Source organism: Hyperolius riggenbachi, chromosome 3 (genome assembly GCF_040937935.1).
Source record: "Hyperolius riggenbachi isolate aHypRig1 chromosome 3, aHypRig1.pri, whole genome shotgun sequence".
NCBI lineage: Eukaryota > Metazoa > Chordata > Amphibia > Anura > Hyperoliidae > Hyperolius > Hyperolius riggenbachi.
The window spans coordinates 66540445-66553624 of NC_090648.1; the positions used below are offsets into that span (position 1 = coordinate 66540445).

The 13180-nt window shown below is 45.8% G+C and overlaps 1 long non-coding RNA gene across 2 annotated transcripts in view; it reads left to right on the plus strand.

Annotated features, from left to right (window-relative positions):
* LOC137562698 (uncharacterized) overlaps positions 1-1395 on the plus strand; it is a 91919-nt gene extending 90524 nt beyond the window's left edge. For both annotated transcript variants that reach the window (XR_011030166.1, XR_011030167.1), the window contains exon 3: positions 228-1395. This is a non-coding gene — a long non-coding RNA (uncharacterized lncRNA). The remainder of the gene's footprint in view (positions 1-227) is intronic.
* The last annotated feature ends 11785 nt before the right edge of the window (positions 1396-13180 follow it).

Genomic DNA, 13180 nt, shown 5'->3' on the forward strand with positions numbered 1-13180 from the left:
CTGGGAACGCACTAGGCTTGCGTACTTCAGAAGTGTTGCTCATGCACAATGCCTCACTAGTAACTCAGCGGCCCACAGAGCAGTCATGCTACGTGTCATAGGCTTCAGTGAATATGCCTGCTTAGGCTTGGAAAATTGGCAAGGTTAAGGTGGAACTTCTTTGTGTTAATTAAAAATATCTAATTTCTTAGTTGAAATACTTCAGACTTTGCATTTTTGTTTGGCAGACATGAATTCATCATAAGCCTGGCAGTCTGGATCAAACATCCCTCCTGTAGGGTCCTGGAGAACCGGTGAGTGGCAGCCCAAGCTATGTCCTTTCATAAGGTTCTGCCGGAGGTAAAAAGGAACGACGATGATGTAGCAACCCACCTCCAGCACACAGGAAATACAGACTTCTTCATGCATTGGTCAAGGAGCGGTCTAAAAGCCCCCTTCCATATGTACTGTATTACAGTGGAGAACATCAAAATCGAAGCATGGAAATGAGTGACGAGGTTCCTCCTACTGCAGGGCCACATACGGTCATCCTGGTTTTCTGTTCCATTGCTAGTGCAAATTTACTGGTGACAAAATTAGAATCCCCCCCCAGTGCTGAATAGCCAAAGCTACAGTATTTACCAGCTCTTTCCACTAGGATTCCATGTGACTTTAATGAGCTTTGATTGGTCAGAAGCTCTGGTTTATTACTGCTAGGAAATCTCACCTGTGTCAATTGCCCAAGCAAAGGTTTTTGCTAAGGTTTTTGTAGGCCCAAGCAAAGCATAAACAGAGGCCCCTTCTTCTGTAATAATAGGTAGCCAACCCTCCCCTCCCCCCCCCCCTAAAAAAAAAATTAGACACTGTCCCATATAGGGCATTGGTGTTGGGGGGGGGGGGTATGTAGCTGCAACCTCCCCATCGCCAACACTCACAAACCTGCCGATCAGTGGTGACCCGAAGAGAGAAGAGCAGAGCACAGTAACAGTGCGGCACACTTCAAATGCAGGAAGTGAGGCATGACATCACTTCCGTAAAAGTGAAGTGTACACCATGGTAACTGCATCGCTTTCCCCTCTGTTCACATTGCAGCTGATCTGAGGTCTGTGTGTGAGTGATGAGGAGGCAATGGTGGACATGATACAAGACAAAGACAAGGCAACTCTGGCAGCATGGGAGGCCCCTGTTTTGGATGAGACCCCAAATGGCTGCTTGTTTTGCCTAAGCCAAGCAGCACCCATGGTCCCAGGCATGGTTCTTGTACCATTAACTTATTTGTCTTGTTTTCACGGCTGTTTTTGCTTAAAAAAAAACAAAAACCTTTTCCAGCAGTATAACAGTTTATCCCTAAAAATCAGAGCAGTTTACTTTGAATCCAGCCCAAACTAGTCAAGCCAAAGTATTTTTTTTTTTAAATGCTCCCTTTAATGCACCTCGATTTTATATTTTGAAACATTATTGCCCTTATTACAGCGCAGTAACGGGTTATATCTGGAGCTAGGAAGAGCGTATTTTTGCGAGGAATGGTAAATCTGGATTGTCACGGAAGAATCTGTTTTCTGCATTTTGAATGATTTTTATTCGCTCTTGTTGGCGATGGAAAAAGAAATCTGGATTTGTGAGAATTTTCGAGCAGATGGCAATGTTACAGTAACAGCATAGTGTGCCTTTTGGCATCAACTACAGTTAAATAAGGAATAGCTTTTATTCATCTATATTTTTAAAGTCTCGGAAATGTATGCAGTTTTTTTTCTTCTCCTTTTTTTTTAACACAGGCTGTTTGCTAAATATTTTTGTACGGTGGCTGATAACGAGGGCCCGGGAAAGCGATATAGAAAACTGTGCTGTCTGACTGCTACATGCCGAGAAGGCAGAACTGGGGTTTAACAATAAATGTATAGGAGCTACCGAGACACTGAACTGGAAATTTAAAGGGCACGTCAATCCAAATCTGATATTTCAGCCTTAGGTGTGCACCAAAATGTACCTTCTTTGCCACATATTGCGGCTTTTATAATGGCAATTATTCAATGCCACTATGCTGATAAGCGCCAGCAGGTGCTGAAATGTACCTTATTTGCCGAACATCGTGGCTTTTGGGTAGAGGGTGAGGAAATGTTTAGGTGGGTTAAGGGTGAGGCATCACCGGGGGGGTTAGGATTAGACACCACTACGGAGGGTCTTAAGGTTAGGCACCACTGGGGGGGGGGGGGCCTTAGGGATAGACATCACCGGGGGGTGTCTTAGAGTTAGGCACCCCCGGGGAGGGGGACTTAGGGTTAGGCACCACCGGGGGGTCTTAGAGTTAGGAACCATCAGGGGGTCTTAGGGTAAGGCACCACCAGGGGGTCTTAGGATTAGGCACCACCAGGGGCTCTTAGGGTTAGGCACCACCAGGGGGTGTTAGGGTTAGGCACCACTGGGGGGTCTAAGGGTTAGGCACCACCCCCCCGGTGGTGCCTAACCCTAAGACCCCTCAGTGGTGCCTAACCCTAACTCCCCCTGGTGGTGCCTAACCCTAACAGCCCCTGGTGGTTCCTAACTCTAAGACCCCCCCGGTGGTGCCTAACGCTAAGTGCCCCTCCCCGGGGTGCCTAACCCTAAGACACCCCCCGGTGGTGTCTATCCCTAAGGCCCCCCACTGGTGGTGCCTAACCCTAAGAACCCCCTGGCGGTGCCTAACCCCAAGGGGTTAGGGTTATGAAACACTTGGGGGGGGGGGTCTTAGGATTAGGCATTGGTATAGGGAGGGTTCTGTGTGAGAGTATGGTTAGGTTTAGCCATAGTAAAATATCGGTAAATATCAGAATTTTCTAGATATAAAAGGAAGGTTAAAATGGACATGGATGCAACAAAAAAAAGCATCCCTCTGCTTTCTATTTTATTTCAATTTGACAAGACAAGACTCAGAACATTTATATTGCACTTTTCTCCTAACAGACTCAAAGCAGCAGAGCTGCAGCCACTAGGGTACGCTCAGTAGCGGTGTTAGGGAGTCTTGCCCAAGGTCTTCTTACTGAATAGGTGTTGGCTTACTGAAAAGGAAGACTGAGATTTTAACCTAGGTCTCCTGGGAGTACTGGTTAAGGGCAGAGCATTTCAAGGGAACCTGAGGTGAGAATGATAGATAGAGGCTGCCATATTTATTTATTTTTAAACAATACCAGTTGCCTGGCAGACCTCCTTATCCTGTGTCTCGATTACTTTTAGCCATAGACCCTGAACTAGCATATGCCGATCAAGTACTCTAACTCAGCTGACTCAGGTTAACCAGTACACTATCAAGACAATGTTAACAATGTTAACAAAGAAATTGGTATGAACAGTAGACAATGAAAAGCTACATTTACATTGTAAACAGGTCATCTTGGAACCAGAAATTTCAAATATCTTGAAATAAACTCAACATCAACAGGCCAAGGTGATCTATAGTGATAGTCGTGTCTAGTAGAGCACACGGAGAAGCATGTGATCAGTTTGGATACTAGTCATGATCATGTGCTAAAGCAGGATGTGATTACAGCAAATCAGAGCTTTGCACATGTATCAGCTGATCCAACAAATCACATGCTTCTCCGTGAGTTCTCCTAGACATGATCATCACTAAGTGACCTGTCTCATACAAATGCCAGCAAGAAGATACCTAGCTATTAACATCCATAATGAGGTTTGTAAGCCCAGAATGGCTAGTCACCCCACTAAGTAGAAATGTAGAAGTAAGAAAAGGAAAAGAAGGGGGTAAAAGAAAAAGTCAAACAACAGAGGAAAGAAACCACTGCCCCACCTAGACCATTTGGCAAGCCCACCCCAACCTCAACCAATACCTTAACTCCTCACCCCCTGATTCAGGGTACTCCTTCCACGGCAAGGTCTCCATATTTCATAGACCTAATCTTGTTTGTCTCATCCCTATATTGTCTAATATCCTACATAATAGGAATTCCAGTTCCCGCCTACAACAGGCTCAAGATTAGTCTGTCTACCATTTTGTAGTACTCACTAAATAGTGACAGACTGGAACCAGCTATGACAGAATGACAGAAACTAGTGTTCTGTGATGTGATTGCTGAGAGAACCGGGGAGGGCCCCATAGTGCTGGACAGATTGAAAAGGCTGCCTGTCACTACCGACAGACATTAGAGGTAATTTACACTCGTGTATCAAAAAAAGGGCGCCTGGAAAAAAGGGTGCGGGGTATAGCCGAAATTGTAAGTTTGAATGCAAAACCATATTTTTAGTTTAAGAGGTTATAAACGATAATTTAGTGCTAAATAGGTTAAATAAACAGAAATGAAATGGCAAAATACCGTCTATAACAGTAAACGAATTCTGAAATGAAACGTCAAATAGCGTCTATAGCAAAAACGATATTTACTCTTGTATTAAGCATAGTACTAGAATGGTAGGTTTTACAGGTATTTTACTACAATTATACCTAAGTTTAGGGTCACAGATATCTCTCCTTATCCCTATCCCTCACACCTAAACCCCCCTTTGTGTAAATACACAAAATGTAATAAATTGTATATATTACATATATTGTACTATAACTATACCTAACCTTACTCTCATACAGAGCCCTCCCTGTACCTATCCCTATCCCCTAGACCCCCCTGGTGGTGCCTAAACCTAAGACCCCCCTGGTGGTGCCTAAAACTAACCACCCCCCTGGTGGTGCCTAAACCTAACCACCCCCCTGGTGGTGTATATTGCACTGTAACTATACCTAACCCTCCCTGTACCTATCCCTAACCCCTAGACCCCCCCTGGTGGTGCCTAAATTTAAGACCCCCTGGTGGTGCCTAAACCTAAGACCCCCCTGGTGGTGCCTAAACCTAAGACCCCCCTGGTGGTGCCTAAACCTAAGACCCCTGGTGGTGCCTAAACCTAAGACCCCCCCTGGTGGTGCCTAAACCTAAGACCCCCTGGTGGTGCCTAAACCTAAGAGCCCCCTGGTGGTGCCTAAACCTAAGACCCTCTGGTGGTGCCTAAACCTAAGACCCCCTAGTGGTGCCTAAACCTAAGACCCCCCTGGTGGTGCCTAAACCTAAGACCCCCCTGATGGTGCCTAAACCTAAGTCCCCCTGGTGGTGTCTAAACCTAAGACCCCCCTGGTGGTGCCTAAACCTAAGACCCCCCTGGTGGTGCCTAAACCTAAGACCCCCCTGGTGGTGCCTAAACCTAAGACCCCCCTGGTGGTGCCTAAACCTAAGACCCCCCTGGTGGTGCCTAAACCTAAGACCCCCCTATGGTGCCTAAACCTAAGACCCCCTGGTGGTGCCTAAACCTAAGACCCCCATGGTGGTGCCTAAAACTAACCACCCCCCTGGTGGTGCCTAAAACTAACCACCCCCCTGGTGGTGCCTAAAACTAACCACCCCCTGGTGGTGTATATCGCACTGTAACTATATCTAACCCTCCCTGTACCTATCCCTAACCCCTAGACCCCTAGTAATGCCTAAACCTAACCATCCCCACTGCACAAACACGCTAAACACATATAAACAATAATATATTTAATCCTTAAAATACTTCACTCCAAATAACATGAATAAAATAATTTATATATTTGTAATAGAATAACTAGCCTTAGAATCACGTATACATTAATAATATTATAAGTAGAAAAAGGTATATATAATATATATATACACATACAATAGCCTTACAATCACGTATGCATTAGAAATCTTAAAATAACAGTAATATTTAAAGCGATATTTTAGTAACTATAATCAACGCATTATAAGTGTAAAAACAAAGTTAATACCAAAAGCGATGTATTTGTAATGCAATCAGGTTGACAAACGTTATTTAAGCATTATACATATGAAAACGAATGTTAAATGATAAAAGAAGTGTAAACGAAATTTTAGTTGTTATAGTTTTGTAAGCGCAATTTTAAAACGAAAAAACTAGTTAAAACTCATATAAGCGAAATTTACAAACGAAAAAAATAAGTATAATACAAAGTCAAAACGAACTTGTAAACGATATTTGTTATAAACCTTATCCTGTAAACGAAAACTTTTGTTAACACGATCCCTGTAACCGCTATTTCTCGGGCGCCCTTTTTTCCTGTCGGGCGCCGAATAGCCGATATTTTGCATTGCAGTCTATGGCGGCGCCCTTTTTGTCCACTATCCCTGTGCGCCCTTTTTTACTAGCACCAATTTACACAGTGACTGAAAGAGATTGGGGCACCACCAGTGTCTGCTGCTGACAGAGATTAGATTATTATGATTAGTAATAGTACAGATTGAGGAACCACCTTCAATTGTTAGCAGAGATTGGAGGAAGTGTCTGTGTGTGCTGACAGATACAAGTGGTGGGGGGTGGGGCTTTGGGGGAGGATTGGACAGCTCTGTGTGACTGCTAGGAGGGTGTAGTGCTCTGTGACTGCTTCTGGAGGGAGGGATTTCTGTGACTAGTGGGGTGGGAAGGGCGCTAAGTGTGCCGACTGCCAGAGCTCCAACCCTACCTACCGATATACAACTTTGATCACTGCAAAACATGATAAATATCCGACGCCGGAAAAGTTTGGGTGCCGCTATAGGCACCCATACAAATTGCAGCTATAAGGGGGAATGTAACACCTGCTATGCAAACTGCAGGCACAGATTGCATAGTGAATGGCCCCGGTGCCTGCTTTTTTATCTGGCACTTCTGGCACACAAATTTTCCTTTATAGCTACAATTTGTATGGGCACCTGTGGCAGCATATTTATTGTGTTTTGCTGTGCACACATTTTGTATATCAGCGGGTTTCAAGTGGGGGAAAGGGTTAAGGTTAGGCAAGGGTGGGGGGTCGTGTAGAGTTAGGCATCTGAGAGGCTAGTCATTTATGGTTAAGCAGCGGTAGGGGGTTGGTTAGGGTTTGGAATCAGTATGGGATTAGTTAGAGTTTGGCCTTGATAGTGGGTTGGTTAGGGTTAGGAATCAGCATAGGGTTAGTTAGGGTTAGGCATTGGTAGAGGTTTGGTTAGGCATCGGCATGGGGTTCAGTTAGGGTTACGCATTGGTAGGGGTTTGGTTAGGCATCGGCATGGGGTTCAGTTAGGGTTAGGCGTTGGTAGGGGGTTGGTTGGGGTTAGGAATCAGCATGGGTGTTAGTTAGGGTTAGGCATTGGTAACCACCTTAACCTTCTTATGGTGGTTCGTCCTACTTTTATCTTCATCCAGTAAGGTGCAATGCCGCTGACCCAGTGGGTAACCTCAAGTAAGCCCACACTCAAGTTTCTATCCATCCAGATGTTTGCCCCACTGTGGATGGGCTCATTTTGTAAGATGCATTAGCGCCCACAGTCGACGTCTGGACCTCAAAATGAGATTATTAACATTTTAAGATGGGGATGTCTTATTTTTGCTGCAGCTCTAAAGAAACCATCTGACAGCTAAGCAAACAACATTAAACATTATATTTTTTTGCCAAACTAGACTTCTGCATCAAAAATCGCTATTTTAAAACTTTGGTCATGTGACCTAAAGAAGCCCATCTGTCAGGTTTTATATTTAGAACCGTGCTGGAAGTTAAAGAGAAATCGCAACCAAGAATTGAACTTCATCCCAATCAGTAGCTGATACCCCCTTTCCCATGAGAAATCTTTCCCTTTCTCAACCGGATCGTCAGGGGGCTCTTTATGGCTGATATTGTAGTGAAACCCCTCCCACAGGTCCATGGTCCTGACAGTTTCCTGTCTGTGAACCCTCGTTGCATTGTGGGAAATAGCTGTTTACAACTGCCAAACTGGCAAGCAGCAGTACTTCCACTGACATCATCTGCCAGCAGTAAAAATGTCACTATGTGCTAAATGTCAGAATGTAAGGCGAGGAGAGATTTTACAAAGGGAAAACACTGACTAAATCATTTATACATAATTATTGTAAAAATAAAGCACTTTTATTGGTTGGTGGTGGAGGGACAATTAAGGTTAGGTATGGGGGAGTGGATGATTAACCACTTAAGGACTGTAGGCTTACACCCCCCCCCCCCCCCCCCCCCCCCCTAGTAACCAGGCTATTTTTTACAAATTCGGCCACTGCAGCTTTACAGGGAACCTAAACTGAGAAGCCTAGCGCTAGCTACATGATAGCCGCTGTGCAGCGGCATCCCCCCACCCCTCCCGATCGCCTCCGGCGATCAGAGCAAACAGGAAATCCCGTTCAGAACGGGATATCCTGTTTGGCTTCCCCCGTCGCCATGGCGACGATCGGGCTGACGTCATCGACGTCATGGCATCTGGGGGAGTCCCGATCCACCCCTTAGCGCAGCCTGGCGGTGATTGGCCAGGCTGCGCACGGGGACTCGGGGGGGGGGGCCCTCTAACGCGGCGGGTAGTGGCGAATTGTCGTGGAACGGCGACGATCGGCTTGTACACGCAGCTAGCAAAGTGCTAGCTGCATGTAACTAAGCAAAAAGTGTGGAAATCGGCCCACCAGGGGCTGAGAAATCTTCCACGGCGGCTTACCCCGAGCTCAGCTCGGGATTATCACCCAGGAGGTTAATATAATACCACTTGTCTGGCTGCCCTGCTGATCCTGTGTCTCTAATACTTTTAGCCACAGCCCCTGAACAATCATGCAGAAGAGGTGCTCTGACTGAAGTCAGACTGGATTAGCTGCATGCTTGTTTCAGGTCTGTGATTCAGCTACTATTGCAGCCAAAGAGATCAGCAGGACTGCCAGGCAACTGGTATTGTTTAAAAGGAAACATCCATATCCCTCACAGTTTAGGTTCCCTTTAAGGACTCGCTGCAGGGCCGTATAACTCAGCACAAAAGTGATTCCCCCCGCCCTTTTCTGCCCACCAACAGAGATTTCTGTTGGTGGGCTCTGATCGCTGCCAGCATGTTTGTTTATTTTTTTTATTTGTTTATAAATTTTTTTAAAATACATTTTCCGATTTATTTACTTTTTTTCTTCCTTCCCTCCCCTCGCCAGCCAATGATAGCGATCGGCATCGCTCCTGAGCCTCCCAGGGGGACCGCCATGTCACACGGAGTGAAGGTCCGTCATTCAAGCGGGGATGCAATCTCCGCCCCCAGGACTTCACGCCAATTGGCAATAGCAGTCCTGGGGCTGCTGCCGCTTTCACGCCAATTGGTGGTCGGCAAGAAGGATAGGCGTGGGGGGTGGGTGGTTGAGGTTCGGAGTAGGTGGCTAAGGTTAAGCATGGGAGGTAAAAGTTAGGCATGTGGGGGTTAAGGTTAGGTGTGGGGTGTGTGGTTTAGGTTAGGCATTGTTAGTGGGAGGGTTCAGTGTGAGAATAGGGATATCCTTAGCTGTAGTAAAATGTCAGTAATACTACAGATATGTTACTATCGTCATTTTCACCATAATAGTAAAATATCAGTAAATTGACCTATAGTCTATTACTGTTTGGGCTCTCTCTCTCTCTCTTTATCTGTACCTCTCTCTCTCTCTCTCTCTCTCTCTTCTCTTTCTCTCTCTTTATCTGTACCTATCTCTCTCTTTCTCTCTCTCTCTCTCTCTCTCTCTTTATCTGTACCTCTCTCTCTCTCTCCCTTTCTCTCTCTCTCTCTTTATCTGTACCTATCTCTCTCTTTCTCTCTCTCTCTCTCTCTTTATCTGTACATATCTCTCTCTCTCTCTCTCTCTCTCTCTCTCTCTCTTTCTTTATCTGTACCTCTCTCTCTCTCTTTCTCTCTCTCTCTCTTTATCTGTACCTTTCTCTCTCTCTCTTTCTCTCTCTCTCTCTTTATCTGTACCTATCTCTCTCTTTCTCTCTTTATCTGTACCTCTCTCTCTCTCTCTCTCTCTCTCTCTCTCTCTTTCTTTATCTGTACCTCTCTCTCTCTCTTTCTCTCTCTCTCTCTTTATCTGTACCTTTCTCTCTCTCTCTTTCTCTCTCTCTCTCTTTATCTGTACCTATCTCTCTCTTTCTCTCTTTATCTGTACCTCTCTCTCTCTCTCTCTCTCTCTCTCTCTCTCTTTATCTGTACCTCTCTCTCTCTCTCTCTCTCTCTCTCTCTCTCTCCCTCTCTCTCTCTCTCTTTATCTGTACCCCCCCCCCCCCTCTCTCTTTCTCTCTCTCTCTCTCTCTCTCTCTCTCTCTCTTTCTCTCTCTCTCTCTCTCTCTTTATCTGTACCTCTCTCTCTCTCTAAAACTTGATGTTTACTATAACTATATGTACATTGTCATATGCTGACCTTACCTTACTATTGATCTATCCCCTCTCCTTCTTCTTGTATTACTGCAGCATTTTCTTTCTGTACTAAACATGTCTTCTTACAATACTGTTAATAAAAATTTAAACTGGAAAAAAAATGTGTTCAGATACTTGATTGACAACTCTGAAATCAAGAAAGACAGCTGCAGAACCAATAGAATAAATGTGTCCTGACTGGGATAATGCTTGGTGGAATTTGCCTTCTTAAAACAGAAGGAAATTGCAAAAATTCAGCTATAAGTGAACATTTGTGGTTACCCACAATGCACCACTACTGAATATGTAAATTATCCCTTTTCGCCCTTGTAAGCAAGGCAAGCATCCAGAACCGCTGGTGTATAGCAAGCCTATAGCTTTATATATTACACAGCCACACCAACCCCACATGTAGACAGCCTGTTTCGGGCTTTTGGCCCTCATCAGTACATGGTAGGGATTGATATGGCTGTATGGGATTTGGGTCACCCTGAGCTGCTTGGTTACTCTGACTGGGATAAATTGCTGATAATTGCAGACACAGCTGGGGACAGGAAGTGCATTGCAAACACATGCAAACTCATCATACACCAGAGCTAATAGAAGAGTAGAAATTGTTCTTTTAAAATTTTTAAGCCAAAGTGTCAAAGAGTTACATAATGAATAATCCTCATGGCTGGGGACAATTGTATTCCAAGTGGAACTGTAGTTTTGAGATTAAATGGTATAAAATAGTTCTAAATGGTTGCTGTTGAAACAAAACAAACTTTAAGGTAAGCTTGTGGTGAGAGGTATGGTATATGGAAGTTGCCATATTTGCCAAACAAATCATGAGATCATGAGTGCCAGGTGGTGCCACACTAGTAAAAACATAGTGATAATTTACATTACCAATATTTTATTACACACTAACCTGACACCCATCCTCACTTGAACGCCCCCTCCCCCTTCCTAGTGCCTAAAACGAACCCCTCTCACCCACCTAATGCCTAAAACTAACCCCTCTCACCCACCTAATGCCTAACGCTAACCCCTCTCACCCACCTAATGCCTAACACTAATCCCTCTCACCCACCTAATGCCTAACACTAACTCCTCTCACCCACCTAATGCCTAACACTAAATAATCCCTCTCACCCACGTAATGCCTAACACTAACCCCTCTCACCCACCTAATGCCTAACACTAACCCCACTCACCCACCTAATGCCTAACACTAACCTCTCTCACGCACCTAATGCCTAACACTAACCCCTCTCACCCACCTGATGCCTAACACTAACCCCTCTTACCCACCTAATGCCTAACACTAACCCCTCTCACCCACCTAATGCCTAACACTAACCCCTCTCACCCACCTAATGCCTAACACTAACCCCTCTCACCCACCTATTGCCTAACACTAACCCCTCTCACCCACCTGATGCCTAACGCTAACCCCTCTCACCCACCTAATGCCTAACACTAACCCCTCTCACCCACCTAATGCCTAACACTAACCTCTCTCACCCACCTAATGCCTAACACTAACCCCTCTCACCAGGCCTGGATTTACATCACAAGGGCCTATAGGCACAGATATTCCAGCCTCCTAGACTTCGCGCTCCATGAACCTACAAGCCCCACCAAACTGCACTGCTAGTGTGCTGGCTGGCCCAGATTTCACTCCCCCCCCCCCCCCTTCTTCCCCTGCTCACCGTAGGTAGCCACAGGTGCCCCTTAGTATTTGGTAACAAGAAGTACCCTCAATATTAAGTAGCTTGAGGTGCTCCCAAGTATTAGGTAGCTAGAGTTGCCCCTGACTGAACGGATATCTCATCAGTGGAATGCATAGAGCCAGATGAATAACCTCTCATTTATGCTCTGCTCAGAACTCTGCATAGGGAAGGAGGGAGGCACTGGAGGAGGGGAGTGAGACGCCTTTCCATCATCAGGCGCTTGTAGGCACATGCCTACAGTGCCTTATGGTAAATCCGGCCCTGCCTCTCACCCACCTAATGCCTAACACTAACCCCTCTCACCCACCTAATGCCTAACGCTAACCCCTCTCACCCACCTGATGCCTAACGCTAACCACTCTCACCCACCTAAAGCCTAACACTAACCCCTCTCACCCACCTAATGTCTAACACTAATCCCTCTCACCCACGTAATGCCTAACACTAACCCCTCTTACCCACCTAATGCCTAACACTAACCCCTCTCACCCACCTAATGCCTAACTCTAACCCCTCTCACGCACCTAATGCCTAACACTAACCCCTCTCACCCACCTGATGCCTAACACTAGCTTCTCTCACTCACCTAATGCCTAACACTAACCTCTCTCAACCACCTAATGCCTAACACTAACCCCTCTCACCCACCTAATGCCTAACACTAACCCCTCTCACCCACCTAATGCCTAACACTAACCCCTATCACCCACCTAATGCCTAACACTAACCCCTCTCACCCACCTAATGCCTAACACTAACCCCTCTCACTCACCTAATGCCTAGCACTACTCACCTAATGCCTAACACTAACCCCTCTCACCCACCTAATGCCTAACACTAACCCCTCTCACCCACCTAATGCCTAACACTAACCCCTCTCACCCACCTAATGCCTAATACTAACCCCTCTCACCCACCTAATGCCTAACACTAACCCCTCTCACCCACCTAATGCCTAACATGAACCCCTCTCACCCACCTAATGCCTAACACTAACCTCTCTCATCCACCTAATGCCTAACACTAACCCCTCTCACCCACCTAATGCCTAACACTAACCCCTCTCACCCACATAATGCCTAACACTAACCTCTCACCCACCTAATGCCTAACACTAACCCCTCTCACCCACCTAATGCCTAACACTAACCACTGTCACCCACCTAATGCCTAACACTAACCCCTCTCACCCACCAAATGCCTAACACTAACCACTCTCAACCACCTAATGCCTAACACTAACCCCTCTCACTCACCTAATGCCTAACACTAACCCCTCTCACCTACCTAATGCCTAACACGAACCCCTCTCACCCA